The sequence below is a fragment of the Gouania willdenowi genome, chromosome 5, assembly GCF_900634775.1.
Source record: "Gouania willdenowi chromosome 5, fGouWil2.1, whole genome shotgun sequence".
In the NCBI taxonomy this organism is placed as follows: domain Eukaryota; kingdom Metazoa; phylum Chordata; class Actinopteri; order Blenniiformes; family Gobiesocidae; genus Gouania; species Gouania willdenowi.
In genome coordinates, this window is record NC_041048.1 from 28,379,323 (window position 1) to 28,395,409 (window position 16,087).

Below are 16,087 nucleotides of genomic sequence, written 5' to 3' on the forward strand. Positions count from 1 at the left end.
ACAAATATTTGCCTGCATCTGCCTTCAATGTTTTCAAACCACCTTGACCATTCCAAAGCTATTGATGGCAGAATCAACACAACAAACCCTGACGACACAGACCTGCTCCAGCAAATACTCCACCACAAACAAATAGAACTATAGACATTTAAACATAAGGACAACAATCAAAACCTATAATCTGAAATTAATCCAAACAATAACTTTCTTTTCACCATTAATAAGAACTGTATATTATACACAGTAGCACTTTTTCTATTGTGTTGTTCCAGACAGAAAGTAGTCAATTTTATATAGTAGAAGTTTGTACCTTAACTTTGATTCTATAAAGGAATGTATTGGACTTCAAGCACCCCTTTAGTAATTTTGCCATAACAGAAACTTGGTTCAATAAAAATAAAGACATTCATTTTCATTTAGAAAGTTGTGAATTAAGCTATATGAACAGAAAAAACTCAAATGAAGCAGGGGTTGTCCTATATATACACAAATCTATACAATATATAGCTTTACAAAACCTGTTGCTTTCAATCAACAACATAATGGAATGCCTAACAATGGAAATAATTAATAGAAGAAAAATCTTATAATTAGTTGCAATTATCAGTAGAAGAAGGAATGAGTTAATTATAAAACAATTCGGGACGGATTCACTAATACCTAAAATAAACCAGTAAACCAGTTGCTTCCCTAAATCCTTTGGTGAATCCTTTTAGTGAATTCACTAAGATTGCAGCAATGATTTGTGCACATGCAGAAGTGGTGGAAACGCCCTATTCAAAAAGCAAACAAATAAATTTGAAGCAGCAGAATTGGAGGTGTTTGTAGAGGAAGCTAATAAAAAATGAATGAACTAGAAATGCACTCGGAGAGCGCAGACCTCCGCCAAGCAGCTCATGCTCAGCAAACACGCTCCGGTCACGGTAACATGTTCAACACCTGTCAACATTGAGCTGTGTTATAATGACTACCTGTCAACATTGAACATTGATTCTGAGAGAACCTATGACATCATCATTAAGCAGAATGGGAAAATGAATGGGATATATACAGCAACTACTGTATATATTTTCTTTTGGTAGCCAGAACATCACCAAAATGTAATCACCTATTCCTTGTCCCATTTATCAATTTTTCTGAATATTTGATCCAAATCCGATGGGTGTGCATGCCATAACCATACCAGCCTGTCATTGCCCGATCCCGTTAGATCTCGGAAGCTAAGCACGTCTGGGCCTGGTTAGTAGTTGGATGGGAGACCACTGAGAATTCCAGGTGCCACAGTGGGGTGGCAGTCACCCCAGTGGTATCTGTCATTGTGTCCTTGGGCAAGGCACTTCACCTACATTGCCTGGTATGAATGTAGTGTGTGAGTGAGTGTTGGTGGTGGTCGGAGGGGCCGATGGCGCACTATGGCAGCCTCTCTTCCGTCAGTCTGCCCCAGGGCAGCTGTGGCTACAATAGTAGTTTACCACCACTAAGTGGGAGTGAAAGAATAATGCCTTAATTCTGTAAAGAGACTTTGAGTGTCTATGATAAAGCGCTATATAAAACTGATGCATTATTATTATTATTATTAACCAGGACATGCTTATGTTTATAGTGCAGCTCTACAGCATCAATACGGCCTGTTCTTCCTATGCGGTACCATCTTTAACAAGCGTGAGGTGTATGGGAGTGATCCCCTTCATCCATGGAGAGTGCGGATCTCTGCTGTGTCCCCCCCAACCACGGTGGGGAGACGAAACAGGAAAGGTTTTAAAATGTTCTTAAAATTGTGAATTAATTCAACCCAAATATAATAACTCGAGGTCTGAAAATGCTATCCCTCGGTCGTCTTTCCTCTTCTCTGCCCTATCTCCTCACAAATATCACTGCGCAAAAATCTTTGACAGTTATCACCTAATTGTGGGCTGTAATTTATTTGCATTCCCCCTCCCACTTTTTAACACTACAGACAGAATGACAACGCAAGAGACGATAGAGAAATTTTCTTTTGAGGAAAAACAACAGCTTTTAAAAGATGGGAGACCAGCACCTGAGCTACCAGACCTTCAGCAAAGGAAAGGTCAGAAAATGTTTTGTACTTTCCACAGTGAATGGTACAAAAGGAAGGATTTGCTTTGTGGATGCGCCTCACTGAGGCTGTTCTGAGTTGTTGTTGTTATTTTCTCCGTGTTTCTGTGCGGATGTGCTGCCGTGTCATGATATATATCTTGTTGGGAGAGTATGGAGGCTGCTATTAAATTGTTTGTTTATTTAATGGTGTTTTACGATGATTATTTTGTTAGATTAACATTTGCCAGCAGAAACATATGGAATTGTCATTGGTGTCGACATTGATGGTCTCGATTTGCAACGCCTTTAGTGAATTCACTAGGATTGCAACCTGGGATATTCTGGATAATAAAACATGGATCTCCCATAGCAACATATCCAGAGTATTTTAATAATATAAATGGGCCAAATTATGATCCAAATAAAATAGTAAATAGCTTCAATATTTTTTTGTGAAGGAGGGCCAAGTTGGCTGCTCAAATTCCAGATAATGGAAATCATCAGTCCAGCTATATTTTACATTAAAAATCCTCAATCAAAGTTTTTTCACCGTCTGTGCATGAGATAATAAATATTGTAAAAAAAAATGTAAAAGTAAATGATCCACACACACTGTCATGATATAGCACCACACAACGTACACACAAACAAACTATTTATAAAGGCCAAATACCTAAAACTGCAAGAAATTATACACTACAACACACAAATTCTCGCATTTAGCGCCTCACTTAAAACACTCCCATATCAAATACAAAAACGTTTTACATACAAACAAACTGCTTATGAACTAAGACATAGTAATGTGTTTTTACAAGAAAGGGTTAAATCTAACATTGGAAAATACAGCACTGTCAATAGAGCTATCACCAGCTGGAATAACCTTGATGCTGAGACAAAACAAGCTGCAAACTTGACTAGATATAAAGAAAAAACTCAGAACACATTCTTACACGAATACGAGATCAACACATCAACGAGATAGAACTTATCAACTGGTCAATGAACACAATCGACTCAATCTTCACGAACAGAAGATCACAACAACACGAACCACCGTGTCCAAAAGAGACATTCCCAAGTGGTTACGTCATGGATGGAAAGGGAAAAACCCAAATGCTGTGCCTCTCAAACCTCTCAGTGGAAGATGTGGAGGACCTCTACCTGTTAGGGGTCATGATCATTGGCCTGCTAATGATAGGGGTATGTGCCTTTATAATCCTTCGTATGCTAAGAAATCTATCTGAAGATAACAAGGAACTTCGAACGAAGATGAACTTTTCTTTTGAACTGGAGGAACGCAAACAACGTCTGGGAATGAAATCTGCAGGGAACAAGGACGACATGAACAACGATGGAGAGGAGGAGGAATGAATAAAGACAACACTGACGACAGATGAGAATAAATCCTACATAAAAAAGGACAAAAAAAAAAAAATGAAATTGTGTTCAGAACAACCTAAGGCTGTTTGATCAGAGAGACAAGCTTTGATGTAAATTTTCTGTGTTCAAAACAGGGGACGGGACTTGGATAAGCAAACTGTTTCTCTCGTCTCCTTTTTCGGCATGGACAAAACAAAAAAAACCAAAAAAAGGAATAACAAAACTTCCGTAAATGCAACCATGTCGGAAATAAACTGAATAAATAAATAAATAAAAATATAGATGTCATTAATAAAGGAAAATATTGTGAAACCTCTTACATATCATAAATCTAGCTTGTCATTTAAAACATGATGTTTTAATTAAAAAAAATTAAAACAGCAAAAGTTATTAAATATACAAAAATGATAATGAACATATTTTACCAATTATAGGCCCATTTTCTTGCTGCCACAATTTTTTTTTTTCAGAAAAGCACTTCAATTCTCATTTAGACAACTTTCTGGAAAAGCCTAGAACAATAAATGAGTCTCAATATGGCTTTAAAGCTAAAACCACCACATCAATGGTATCAATAGAAGCAGTAGGAGAAACAACAAATGCACTCGAGATAAAGAAAAATATACAGTTGAAATAATAAAATAAATTAAGTATTTGTTATTGTTTGCTGATAACACAAATACATATTTTATAATAGTGACAATTTTAATGAACAGTCAATGGATAATTCAACAAAATTAAAAAATTAATAAATGTATGGATCATGAATAATTTATTTCAAATAAATAAATAAATTAAATTAAATACTGATATTTTGGTAAATATAAAAGTAACCCAGAAATATAAATAAAGATAGAACATTAGAAAATGTTACTGAAAATAAATTCCAAGGAGTAATAATTAGTAATAATCAGACACATAAAATAAATGTGAAATAAAAATACAAAAAAAACGCTCAATTATTAACAAAGCAAAGCATGATGAAAGCTCTCAGAACTTTATATTCCTCCTTAGTAATTCCCAATCTCACTTATTGTATTGAAGTGTGGGGAAACAATTATCAAAGTTCCAGACAGCCAATACATAATAAAACTGATTATTTAGCACCGACTAATAAAGTCTTTATTCAATCTAAAATACTAAAAATTCACAACCTAGTGAAATATTACAAACTGTAAACCTATTTTAAAGTGTTTAACAAACCTCCACCACTCAACATACAAAGACCTTTTCACTTTTAAAGAGAACACTCATGGTACTAGAGGCTTTGGAAATGTCATAATACCAAAGTTTGGAAGCACCAGTTTTTGCCTGTTAATATGTGAGGTGAAATTATTGAACAGCCTGGATTAACATCAACAGCAATGCCAAAGTATTCAGAGTTTAAAGTCAGTTCACAAAGATATGGTCTGGTCACTGTACAGAGAGGATGGGACTTAATGTAATGCCACTTATAAGCCCATTACATCTATGGCTAGTCTTACCATTTTCAATATGAGCTAGTTTATATATATATACTGGCAATTGTCAGTTTATTACCATTATTGGTATTTGACTGATTTGCATTATATTCTTTGCAAGTCATGCAGATTATCAGTTAGTCAGTTTTCCTATTCTGAATAGTATTTGTTTTGCAGTATGTAGAAACGTGAGACGGTCCACGCTCTCCCCTCCCCTCCTTGGGTAATGTTTTCTTCCTTGCTCGAAGCCACCAAATAAACAAATTTTTTATTTAAAACAATTAAATATTCTTTCCCGAATATTTTATATGAAAACAAAAGTAAATACTATCAAAATAAATAAATAAACTTTTCATCAAATATTTACTTTGTATTTTTTTCTGTAATTAAAAAGTTATGGGAAGAAAACCTATTATAGTGCCAAATCTATGTTGAGGCCACCTGCAGCTTGATGAATGCTGCAGTCTGCTCCCCTGATGTTACGGAAACATCAATACATATTCAGAACACCACAGTTGCTACTATATACAGCAAGATAGAGACAAAATAAGAAAAGAGCAGGAACCAGGTAACACACACCAGGGTATGCACATGCACACACACACACACACACACACACACACACACACACACACACACACACACACACACACCGTAAAAACAATCCACACTATACATGCTCAGCGAATGTTGTTTGCTCTAGGATTCTTAGTAGTGCTCCAACAGATCTGTGACTCAAATCTAATTCCACAAATTAATGAGCTGATAAACTGCTTCCTCACTGTCACATATACCATTCGTGATTCCTTACCAAAACAGGATATTTCCCAGAATGATCCTTTGCCATATCAGAAACACTGTCTTGTTTGACAATAACTAAAACAATGTCTTCACGGTACGTTTACCTTGCTACATTAAATCTGAGGCCTGTACTATGAAGCTGGATTTGCTCTGCCTTCTGTCGAAAAAAGTCTTTCAGCTACAGTCGGTTGCTCTGTTGAAAAATATGGATATTGTTCTCTCAGACAATGAACAGCTCCCTCTTGGAATACTTAAACTTAGAGATCCATCAACATCTCTGTCATCGAGACGCCTCCTCAGCTCATTGAATATTAATAAACTTACCTATTTTTAAATATTAGTAAGAGAATAATCCATAAGGTGAATTTTGATAACCATTACATTGATGCTAATGGTTCTGCCATGGTCAAATGCTGAATTTATTTCACTAAAAGAAAAAGGCCGAACAAATTAGTCAAAGCAACACAAGTGTATTTTGATATTTACTGAAATGGGTGAAAGTCAGGTACCTGTTTACTACAATAGGGTCCAGATGTTTTTTTTTTTTGGATTATTTTAGTTTTTTATATGGTTTATGAGTATGTTGATTCCCCCAGTTGAGTTATATATGTTGTGTTTTTTAACCATATAAATGTTTTGGTTGTTGTGGATGACCTCGATTTCTTTGTTTGTTTCTTTTTATCCTGATTTACTCTAGTTCTGAGAATCTTAAGCTTTTTACTTTTGGTAAGAATGGTACTTCCTTTCCATAGCAGAGGTTGACCATTCTTGTGTTCTTGTTCCAAAGTCCTCAATAATGTTTTAGATTTCACCTTCCACACACCTGTTTCCAATAATTGTGTAATGAATCCGTGCTTGTACACCTTTTTCGGAGTTAAACGGTGGCACAGCTCTTTGATAAAGAACTACAGACATCTGACACAAGTAGGTGGGTCCTTAGGGTATGATGAGCGGATAATGATATCATAAAAAGCTCAGGTAGTATGTGAGACATACTGTAATTGCAGTTCCTGTCTGCTTTGCACAAGACATTAAGAATCCTGCTTTATTGTTGGATTTCCCAGCCTTTTTTGAGTCATGACCTTATTTTGATATCACAAATGTCCGGCATCCTCAGAGACATTTTTTTTTTCTTTTAATTTTTCATCATGTTTATTAAAGTGTGTTACAAATTCAGAGTTGCCAGGATTCGTGCACAAAGTGCGCCACCTGAGAAATTTTCATGCTGCACTTTATTTGAACTAGATTTATATTTCAGAAAGTTTAAGTATAGTATTCAGTTAATTGATAGTATTATGCTTGTTTGTTTATTATGGATCCCCATTAGCTTCTGCATAGCAAGAAGCTATTCTTTCTGAGGTCCGCAGTTTTTCACTGTGACAATATATTTTACACATCAATGTTGAAAGAGAAGAAATAGGACGATGTCAAGTTCTTTTAGGTTTAAGACAGCAAACTGGATGGGGTGCTGATCAGGGCACAGGAATGAAAAGATGAGACGTCCGTTTCTCTTTAAATGGAGTGTGTTCCAGCTGTATTTTATTCCAATTAACAGCAGATTTAATGCTAGTTATTGTAGTAGTTCTAATATAGTTGTTGAGTATATATATATATATACAGTTTTCTGGTCATTGACTATCAACAAACTGGAGCACACAGGAACAGGAGTAGGAACTGAACACAACTCAGAAGAACGTTTTAAAAAACAGATACGTAGTTAAACATCCGACTCAAAGCTCTTACTTACCAAAACTAAACTACCGGTCACGTGTACACTGCTCACTGAAACCGAGTGCCTCTTAAAGAGGCAGGCACATAAATCAGAGCCTTTTAAGCAAATATTCTTTACACATTATGCAAAACATTCTATAACATATATTGACAATAACTACAGAAAGTTTAACATACAAAAAACACAAGAAACAATCACAAAGGCTCCGTCTGATTTTCAGCATCTAAAAAATAAACATGGTTACATAAATAAAGCCCATAGTCCTATCAGTACTGACTTAAGTTTTCTGAGATAATCTTTTTTTGAAATTGTATACAGTGATTTGTTGTTTAACCTGACTTGGGAGGGAGTTCCATTCCAGCAAGTCATAATATTTCAAAAACATTTTAAATAGAATTTGAATCCAGTTGTCTGAACAAATGAAACCTTCTTCAAAAAGAAGAATTTTAATCGTTTTTTTTTTTACCTGTTTTTTTTTTTTTTTTTTTTTTACTATTCAATAAGTATTTTAGGCAACTCCATTTTGATTCCAGGCGACCCAACATGGGGTCCCAACCCCAAAGTTGTCAGGGTTGTCATACTTCTTTTAATTCAGTAGTTGAATACGGACTCGTTTAATCTCACACCCACGTAAGATAAAACTAGTCCGTTATTAGTCCGCAGATTATTGGTAGTAAAATGAATAATTTTATCATTCATGTGCCCAAGTTTGCACTTCCATGTATAATAGTGCGGAAAGTATGTAAGGCACTGACAATATCCAAGCAAAAAGTTTCTGCTGAATCTTTACTAAAATTTCCTTGTATTTGTGACCATTTTTTAATTAATTTGGAGAATAATTTGAGGAAAATTGTATGATTTTGGAAAAATTAAGAGCACTAACAACAATTTCAGATCAAAATGACAGCCATCATGTGATATAGGAATGGGGGAAAACAGTGAGCCCTGGGAAAAAAGTGCAGTTTAATGGAATTTGTGTATTTGGAGGTTTGACATATCTGATTTAAACTTTGAGTCCTGTTTTTGCTGTCATTTTATTTTCTCCTGCGGGCCGAATTAGGAGCTTCAACGGGCCAGATTTGGCCCCCAGATCTTGAGTTTGACACATGTGAGCTAAATAAACTGAGCTTTGTGAGCGAGCTAATAAAAGGCTTGTGTATGGTCAGCAGGCCTGTCACACACACCTTGAACACTTCATCTAAAAGTGAACTTTACCTCAGTAGGAGCAGTGAGACAATTGCAGCCTATCAGCAGCTCCATATCCTTCTGTCTCCCTGCTTCAAATTGCTGGAGTTGTGTGACCCCTCCTGCTGTGTGTGCATGGACCGTTTCCTTCTTTGCAATATGATGAAATGTGGCATCTCAGTGCACATCACAGTGTGGCGTGCAAATTCAATCTGGTGCACAGGGACTCCTGAATTAAGCTTTTGCATTCAATATTAATAGACAATAGGAACACCTTTTGTTTTGTTAATAGTGTATACTAGGTAGACTGACAATTACCCAATTAGAGTAAGTTATTTCATTAGGCACAAAGATGGATGTTTAAGTACATTTTTGCTTTCTGTGATTCCTTTTCTGACATTCTTGGCAACATATGTGATGTCCCTCTGAGCTGCTGTACACACATATAGCATAAATTCAATTTTGGTGCGGTTACTAGTGTTTTTGTGTAAATGTAACACGTACATACACGAAAAAATCTCCTCACACACCTTGAGTTTTTTTATATTTTTTACCACTTAAGTCAAGACATGAACTCTGCAGTGGGAAGTCTGCCGCCAGATGTTTTGAATCCATTACTACAACAATTCCTCTGCTGAAAAATGTAGTCATTGTTACAAACATTTTGTTTGGGAAATCCATGACAATGACTTGATAGAAATTAGTGTTTTTATTATCTACTTCAGTTTGGATAGATGACTTTAGTGAGCTAGCTCTATCTCCCTGAGATGTACTGGAAGCAGAAGTGTCAAGAGTACTGATACAGTATATCCTACTCAAGTAGAAGTACTGTCACTTGATTGAAATTGTACTCAATTACAAGTAAGTCATACAAAAAATACTCAAGTACAATTAAAAAGTAGCTCAATTAAATAGTACTCAAAGTAAAAGTTACTGGTTACTTTTACCCCTCACGTTTATTCTTGGTAACTTAAGAAATCTCTCCAATCTCTATTTACCACAAAGGCAGCTGTTTAAAACAAAAGGTTTGTCCAAATGTAATTTCTAAAAAAATAATAATAATAGCGACACGTGAACTCTGAAACAAAGAAAATTACCAGCATTCAATCCTGTCTTACGTTTAATCTGATTGGTAGGCTATGATGCGATGCATTTGTTGTCTGGTAATTTCATTTTGTGTAGTTTCACAATGTCTGTTGATTATTTTAAAACAAAAACAATAATTTACTCAGTTACGGTTGGGTGTAGAAATTTAACAAATTACTTTGCTTCTTTTAAAACATATAAGTACAAGTAAAATTACTGATTTAGAAATATGTTAAAAAAAAACTACAAGTTCCCATAAAAGCAAATAGTTACAGTAATGTGAGTACTTGTAATCCATAACTTTTCCCTCTGACTGGAAGTCTGGCAAGTTGAATTATCCATAGATTTTTTTTTTTTTTTTTTTTCTTGTCTGCACATGCTGTCAGAGGTCAACACTACAAGAAGTGCAATCATTATGAGACAGCAATGCATGCTTTGCTTAATTGTGACCATCACCAGCTCTCCCTAAGGAAGGGTAAGAAATATTTTATTATAGGGAGGATATAAAAAGGGAGAGCAGTGTTACACCTAAGTGAAAAGGGAGGGGGAGGGGGAGGGGAAAGGGAGCAGGGAGGAGAGACTCAAGGTAGGAAATACAAAGGGTGGGGAAGAATAGATTGTTTTACAGTGAGGATGAGATGTGAAGTTGTAGAATATATTGTGCTTATTATGTTGTGTAATCGAGCCAGTATAGTGACAAGTGTGAAGCTTAGCTATAATGGTGGTGGCCGTGGACAGGGGGAATGAGTGAGTGGTAGTACCTAAAGCAGGTATTTGGGATAAACATGTCTGAAGTAAAGCCCAGTATGAGTTTTATCACACATCCCAAGGCGTGCCAGTGCTAAAACCGCTACCGCAAACCCAGGAACTGCCCCGGGCCCGCAGGTGCAGCCAGGCCAGCAGAAAGAGTGGGCCCAGGGAGCCCCAGGCCACCCTCCCCCACGGTCGAGCAACCCCCCAGATGCCCCCAAGATCCCAGGCTGAGAGGCAGCCACTGCCCCCCACACACGCCTCCGAGGAAGCCCCAAGCAGCCGAGCACCCAGCGCATCCCGCCACTGACCCCAACCCCCAACCCCGAGGCCCCCCGCCAGCATCCCGCCCCCCCCACCCACCCACACCCAAGCACCCAACCCCCGAGGGGAGGGCCCAGAGAGCCCCCCGCCCGAGACCCCAGCAGCGGAGTTAAGGCCCACGCCCAGCAGACGGCCAGAGCCGCGCCGAACGGGCAGCCAGCTGGCACCCGCCGGCGGGCCCAGACCCCAGGCCAGAAGGACCCGGAACGGAAGCAGCACCAAGAGCAGCGCCCCCAGGGACAGTGACCATGCCCATAGTCGCCAAGGGCACCAAGGGGATGCTGCAAGTTGCCCCGCCGGCCCCCAGGCACACCGACCAGGCACCCCAGAGCGAGCCAGATCGCCGTTCCTTGATGCCGCCCGCGGGATGAGCCCTAGAAAGCCCCCCCACCAAAGGGCCCAGCCACACAGCCTGGCTCACAGGGCGCCGCTCAAGCCGGGGCCACCCGGCGCCGCACCCACAGGCATGGTAGGGCACGGCCCGCACCACCTGCCCCGGAAGACCCCCGCCAGGACCGGCCGGGCCCGCCGGACCCCAAGGGCACCACCGCAGGACAGTGAACCCCCAAGGGCGAGCCCTGGGCCAAACTCCTGTGGAGGGCGACCCCCACCCCAGCCCACAAACAGGCCACAACCCAGCAAGACCGCACAGCCACAGACGGTGCAAGAACAGCAGCCCAGGCCCCGCCTCCCACCGGACAGCGCACGCCACAGGACAATGCCCCCCACCGGCGCAAGGGCGACCGGCGGCCGCCACCGCTGGAGCGAGGCACACCAACGGCACACAACCGATGCGGACCAGCAGCCCCCCACCAAAGGTGCAGAACCCACTTACCTGCCAGCCCGCAGATAGCAGGACAGACCTACCAAGCGGCCGATACCGACCTCAACCACCGGAACAGCTAGAGCCGGCCCCCAGCAAAGAGCATCATCCCGGAGTGCCAAGCAACCCCACCCCAACCCCGGCGCAGAGGCCAGCACCCCCCAGCGCGCACATCCCCCACACCGGCGCGGCAGGCCACCCCAGACCCACACGCCGCGAGGCGCGCCCCCAAGGCAACCAGGAGACGAGACAAGCACCAAGCCCCACCCGTAGGGAAGGGGCACCCCCACGCCCCACCAGGCCGGCACCACCCGGAGAGACCCCGCAAAGAGAGCCGCCAGCAGCACCCCCCACGCCCCCCAGAGACCCACCGCCCCGCCCCGCCACGCCCGACCGCACCCTCCCGATCCCCACACGGCAGCCCAACCATCAGCAGAAGGGCCCGACCCCCACCCGACAGGCCCAAATGTGTGAAGTTACCCACCACCCTGTTATGGTGCCTCTCCATTCCCCAAAAGAGAGGCACTTCCCTATCCCCTGAATGAATGTATGTGTTTAGTGAATGTATGAAGTGCTATTAAAAAGGGTGGATGGAGGGGAGCGGTGCTCCCCATCCAGCCTATGTGTATATTTGTGTATGTGGTGCAATAGCTCCGGAGGGTGCAAGTGGTTGTCCCACCCTCAGGGGGGGTGGTGTGTTGAGTTGTAATTAAAATTGAAGGGATTTGTAGGGCAGCCAGAGGTGGGTGTGCCGCCCCCGTACCACGACTTAGTAGCACAGGCGTCGGCCCCCTCCACCCCCAGCCCCACCATCCAGCCCCCCAAGGGTTGGGTATGTGAGTGTGGTGGAACTGGGAGTGAGTGATGTGAAGTGCCCATGTAGGAGGCCTGTCTGGTAGGAGCCCGGCCCATCGGCATGGCAGGCCACCGGAGACGGTAGATGGCGCAGACGGGCACGGGGCACTGCGGGCCACAGGGACGCGCCGAGCAGCACAACCGGAGACCCCCCGTGGCACCCCACCGAACCATGCCGGCCGTACAGAGCACGGCGGGACCCCTCCCCCCCAGGCGGAACCAGGCACCAGCCACATCCCCCAGCAGCCCAGGAGGTGACCCCCGCCGCCAGCCGGCCCAGAGCGGCCCGCCCCGCCAAAGCAGGCGGCGGCCGAGCAGGAGAGAGGCCAGCTCCCACACCAGGGCCAGCGCAGGCCCGCACGAAACCACGACATAGCACCCTCCACAGGTTGGCGGCCCCGGCCCCCCCGACGAAAGAGGACACCACCAACCATCCAGGCAAGGCCACCCCGCCAGCCACGGACCGACAGGCAGGCGAATCCATGCACCCCCAGCCAGGCACCGCAACTCCACACCAACGTCGCCAGCAGAGCACCCCCCTCCCACGGAGACCACCCCCAATCACCCACGTGCCGACACAAGACACCCCCGACGCCAGCACAGCCAGGAGGACAGCAGGCCCCAGCCACCAGCCCTACCCCGCCCAAGGCAGCGCGGCACCCCGCTGAACCGCGGCCAGTGCCCAGGCAGACGGCGGGGGGGCGCCCCCCGAGACGCCGAACCCAAAGATCCACCCCCGGGACACCCCCGCCCAGACACGGCACCCACGGGGCCCAGCGCCCCCAGCCAGCAGACCAACCACTCCCGACGCGGATCTGCCAGGACAGGAGCCACCGGCCACGCCCCCACACACACCCACCCAGCACGACCCAGGGGAGGCCCCAGGGCGGGCAAGGCCCCACAACTCACCCTTCCCTCCCCCCGAAGCTACACAAGCCAGCCCCTGCGGTCCCCCAAGTGAGCCCCCGGGGAGCCCACCGCGCCAGCGGCACCCTCAGCGAAGGCGCGCCCCAGGGAGCCAGGCCAAGGCGCCCAGACCGGCCGGCGGAGCAACCCACCGCAACACCCTGCCACCCAACAACCCAGGACGCAATCGCCGCCCCCAAGAGTAGCCACCCCCAGCGCCACCCGCCTCGGACCCCCCTGTCCCGAAGCCATAAACCCCACCACTCCAGGCCCCCAGACGAGCCAACCCCCAAGCTATCCACGCGGCGCAACCACACCTAGAAGCGAAGGCCACAGCCCCCACCAGCATCCCGGACCGACAGGAGCCCCCCACGCCAAACCCAACGGGAGAGCAGGCGCAGAGTGAAGGCGGAGGAGGGGGGGAGGACGAGACAGGGGGACAGAGAGCAAGAGGAAAGAGTGGCAGAGAAACACGCAGGCCCCCAGCCCCAAGGGCCACCCAGACGTGCAAGAAGGGGGCAGGAGAGCAACACCAAACCGCACAGGGACCATGAGAGCACCCGAAAGGGACGCACGCCCCCGCAGAGGCACCCAAAACACCCCAGCAACCCGCTCAAGCCACCCATGTCAAGGCCACCCCACAAGCCCATGGAGGTCCAGGACTACAGTTAGATCAGTGTGTTAGTAAAGAGTGGTGCTGGCAGTTGCTTGCAGGCTAGATCATCAGGCTAAAAATGAAAAATCAAGATTCAATGCAATTAGAAAAGGAGTCCAACGCTCCTCAAAGCAGGTTATTTTTTTTTTTTCTGAGAGCAGACATCATTTTCCAAATAAATTCTATGAGGAGATTTCTCCATTGGTTTATGCTTAACGATTTTTTATCTTTCCAATTCAGTAATATTGTTTTTTTTTTGCTATGGCGAGTGCCGCAAGGATGGATTGTGATTGAGTTACTGGAATATCAAGCGTAGTGAGGTCTCCTAACAGACATAGATTTGGAGATAGAGGAATCCTGTAGTCCAAAATGGAGGACAGTTTTTCAGTGATTAGAGACCAAAACTGTTGAACTGGCGAACAAAGCCATACGGCATGTAAATATGAATCAGCTGTTCCCTGGGTGCACTGAGAGCAGATGTCTGTTGGGGAGAAGCCCATTTTATACATTTTCTGTTGGGTAATGTGGGATCTGTGGAGGACCTTGTATTGAATTAGCTGAAGATTTGTGTTTTTAGTCATCTTAAAGGTATTGCAACAAATTTCTGTCCAGAAATCGGTGTTCGTAGTGATTGAGAGTTCAGCTTCCCATTTAGTGATTGGTAAGTGTTCAAGAGTGCTCTGTATATTTTTGAGATTTTTTTCATATATATGGCCAGTTCTGGAGGTTGTAAGGTGATTAAATCTTTTGCCGTATTTTTCTTAATTGTCTCTGTTACTTGTAAGTACTGAAGAAAATTACTTTTATTTATATTAAATGTTTGGGTTATATTGTTATATGTCCTGAGCTTATCATTTTCGAAGAGGTTTTGGAGATGAATAATTCCGCTCTCTTCCCATGTTTTTAAATAGAGCGGTGTTTTTCTGTTTCTAAAGTCAGAGTTGTGCCAGATTGGAGACAGCATACTAGTTTTTAATTGAACATTTGTAATATCCAGGGCTTTCCACCACGCAGTCAGGGTGGAGGTGAGTCAGTGAGGTGAGTGAGTTTTTAAAGCAGTTATGATGTTTGAGGGTCGCAGTGATAAAAGGAAGATCAGAGAGTTTAATATGTTTGCAGTCTAGCTGTTCTATTTCTAGCCAGGTGTTATGGTATTCTTTTGGTTTTAGCCATTCTGTTAAATATAGAATTTGGTTTGCTAGGTAATAATGCGTGAAATTAGGGGCTTCCAACCCGCCCTTTTATTTTTTTGAAGAGTTGAAAGGCTTATTTTTGGTTTTTTATTCCTAGCATAGAATTTTGTAATTGTAGAATCTAATCTTTTGAACCATTGTGTTGGTGGTTTCAGCGGGATCATAGAGAACAGATAGTTTATTTTAGGTAAGATTTTCATTTTAACTGAGGCTATTTTGCCAAGGAGTGAGATGGGGAGGTTGTTCCATCTCCGCAGGTCTTCTGTGACTTTATCCAACAGCGGATCCAGGTTCAGTTTAATTAATTCATTTAGGTTTGGTGATATATTTAAGCCTAGATATTTAATTGTATTTGTGGAGGAGGAATTATCCATAGATTAGACTGGTTTATCTAGCACAGACACATTTTGTAACACGAGAGACACAAATTGTTGCCATAGGATAAAAGATTCCGAGCAGTGCAATGTGCTTAATTGGTCCTTTTATATATTGACCATTGATGCTTTTAAATAAACAAGATAACAAATGATATTTTAAAGACCACTTTATTCAAAAATAACATTTATTACAATAGTACAATGCCGTACATTAGAGTGTGTGCAGGAGAATAAAGATGCTTAAGAGAAGACAAGCTGCTGGTGCCGTGTTATGGTGATCAAAGTGTAACACCCGAATAAAAAAAACATCATAAAAACATCCAATAGAATAGACCATACCATGGTAATACCATTTATTGCAGTTAAACTCATTTTTTTATGGGTTTACCAATAAAATTCAAATTATTATTATTATTATTTTTTGCAATATTTGCAAAGAAAAATATTCAAAATAAAAACCCTGAGTTCCTGACGTTGTGGTACAATTTTAAGTCATTGT

At 42.9% G+C, this 16,087-nt stretch overlaps 1 pseudogene; it reads left to right on the forward strand.

Moving 5' to 3' along the window:
- Nucleotides 1-1,169: 1,169 nt before the first annotated feature.
- On the forward strand, nucleotides 1,170-1,287 carry LOC114464157 (uncharacterized; annotated as a pseudogene).
- The last annotated feature ends 14,800 nt before the right edge of the window (nucleotides 1,288-16,087 follow it).